General features: G+C 56.1%; 1 long non-coding RNA gene across 1 annotated transcript; it reads left to right on the top strand.

Annotated features, from left to right (window-relative positions):
* The first annotated feature begins 1759 nt into the window (after nt 1-1759).
* Nucleotides 1760-2632, top strand: LOC121660539. The gene is made up of 2 exons (XR_006014711.1): nt 1760-1966; nt 2278-2632. It is a non-coding gene; the product is annotated as an uncharacterized LOC121660539 (long non-coding RNA).
* The last annotated feature ends 1 nt before the right edge of the window (nt 2633 follows it).

The raw sequence follows: 2633 nt of genomic DNA, 5'->3' as shown, positions 1-2633 counted from the left end.
TCCCAAATGCTGAGCCCATGCCAGCACCCTCCCCACAGCTGGAGGCATTAATCCCAAATGCTGAGCCAATGCCAGCACCCTCCCCACCTAACCCTAACCCCTAGCCCCCTAGCCCTGACCATGATCCCTAACCCCCAACCCTAACCCCAACCCCCTAACCCTAGCCCCAGCCCTAGCCCTGACCCTAACCCTATTGCCCCAATACCAATACAATGCCAGGACCACGCCAGGAGCCCGCCACACAAGGGACAACGCACGCAGACCAGAGACCAGCAGGTAAGGTTCAGGGGCCAAGTGGGACAGTAGTACATAGGGTGGAGGGGGCAGAGGGACAGGGGCAGGGAGCACAGAGGCACAGGGCCAGGGGCCAGTGCCACGTTAGGTGCCACACACCACCATCAGGAGTAGAAGCCAGGTAGCAGGGGCCAGATGACCACAGTAGGGGTCAGGGGTCAGCAGTAGGTGCCAGGTATCAGGGGCCAGGTGACACAGGTAGGGATCAGTGCTAGGCATCAGGTGACAGCGCCAGGTGTCAGGTGTCAGGTCAGGTGACAGTGCCAGATGTCAGGTTACAGGTGTCAGGTGATAGCGCCAGGTGTCAGGTTACAGGTGTCAGGTTTCAGGCCCCTCCCCTCATGCCACACCCCCACCCCTCCCATAACCCCACCCCCTACCTCTAGGAATCCGTATGCACCTGCCAGGTGAACATTTAGGGTTTTCCAGGTGGGTTTCCCTGAGGGTTTCTGAGGCGTAGGGTCCAGGTCAGGACCCAGGCACCCAGTCAGGGTCCAGGCACAGGTCACGGCCCAGTATCCAGGTCAGGGTTAGGGTTGCAGGGCAGCAGCGCAGGTACGGGCCAGGGGCGCAAGTTAGGGGTGCAGGTGCATGCTAGGGGTGCAGGTGCAGGTGAGGAGCACAGGTTAGGGGTGCAGGTGCAGGTGAGGGCCACAGGCTAGGGGGTGCAGGTGCATGGGCGGATCACAGGTTAGGGGCGCAGGCCAGGGGTGCAGGTGCAGGGTAGGAGTACAGGCTAGGATTAGGGGTGCAGGTGCAGGGTAGGAGGCAGGGTTAGGGGTGCAGGCCAGGGGTGCAGGTGCAGGTGAGGAGCACAGGCTAGGGTTAGGGGTGCAGGGTAGGAGGCAGGGTTAGGGGTCACAGGTTAGGGACAGGGTTAGGGTCAGAGGTTAGGGTCACGGGTTAGGGTCACAGGTAAGGGGTCATGGGTTAGGGATCATGGGTTAGGGTTATGGTCACAGGTTAGGGCCACGGGTTAGGGTCACGGGTCACAGGTTAGGGTCACGGGTTAGGGTTGGGTTAGGATTAAAATTAGGATTAGGGTTAGGGGTTAGGGTTAGGTTAGGGGTTAGGGTTAGGTTAGGGGTTAGGGTTAGGGGTTAGGGTTAGGGTTAGGGTTGGGTTAGGGTTCTGGTTAGGCATTAGCGTTAGGGGTTAGGGTTGGGGTTAGGGTTAGGGCTTAGGGTTTGGTTGGGGGTTAGGGTTAGGGGTTAGGGTTAGGGGTTAGGGTTAGCGTTGGGTTAGGGTTCTGGTTAGGGGTTACGGTTAGGGTTCGGGTTAAGGTTAGGGTTAGGGTTAGGGTTGCATCTAGTCTTAGGATTGAGAAAACCACAAAGCCAGGAGCTCCAGGGACTGTCAGCATGCAAAAGGCAGGCCAACTTAAGCATGGCACATCAAAACTTTGCTCCCTCTTCGTCATTCTGCTCAGAACTCGCTACAGCTCAATGCCCGATTAGGGGCTCGAGCTATGTTTAGGGCTAGGGTTAGGCGTTCTCCTAGGGTTAGGGTTGCGAAAACAACAAAGCCAGGAGCTCCAGGGACACTCACCATGTGAAAGGCTTGCCAAGGTGAGCACGGCACAGTCAAAACCTTGCTCTCTCTTCCTCTTTCTCCTCGGAACTCACCACAGCCCAATGTGGGATTTCTGGCTCAAGCTAGGGTTAGAGTTAGGGTTAGGGGGTTAGGGTTAGGGTTAGGGTTTAGGGTTTGGGTTTAGGGTTAGGGTTGGGTAGACCACAAAGCCAGGAGCTCCAGGGGCACTGTTCTTGCAAAAGCCAGTCCAAGTTAAGCACGGCACATCCAAAACCTTGCTCCCCCTTCTTCTTTCTGCAAGGGTTAGGGTTAGGGTTAGGCGTTAGGGTTTGGGTTAGGGTAAGGGTTAGGGTTAGGGTCGGTTAGGGTTAGGGTTAGGGTTACTGGTTTGGCGTTTGGGTTAGAGTTAGGGTTAGGGTGGGTTTGGGTTAGGGTTAGGGTTAGGGTTAGGTTTAGTGTTAGGGTTGGGTAGACCACAAAGCCAGGAGCTCCAGGGACACTGATCATGCAAAAGGCAGGCCAAGTTAAGCACGGCCCATCCAAAACCTTGCTCCCCCTTCTTCTTTCTGGAAGGCTGAGGGTTAGGGTTAGGCGTTAGGGTTTGTGTTAGGGTTAGGGTTAGGGGGTTAGGATTAGGGTTTGTGTTAGGTTACGGTTAGGGTTAGGGTTAGGATTTGGAGTTAGGGTTAGGGTTAATGTTAGGGTTTAGGGTTAGGTTTAGGGTTAGGGTTGGGTAGACCACAAAGCCAGGAGCTCCAGGGACACTGATCATGCAAAAGGCAGGCCAAGTTAAGCACGGCACATCC

This window comes from Corvus kubaryi, unplaced genomic scaffold, assembly GCF_017639235.1.
Source record: "Corvus kubaryi isolate FWS band 111438036 unplaced genomic scaffold, C.kubaryi_AGA036_p1.0 36466, whole genome shotgun sequence".
Lineage (NCBI taxonomy): Eukaryota > Metazoa > Chordata > Aves > Passeriformes > Corvidae > Corvus > Corvus kubaryi.
Note: the sequence above shows the minus strand (reverse complement) of the source record. Positions and strands in the feature narration are given on the sequence as shown.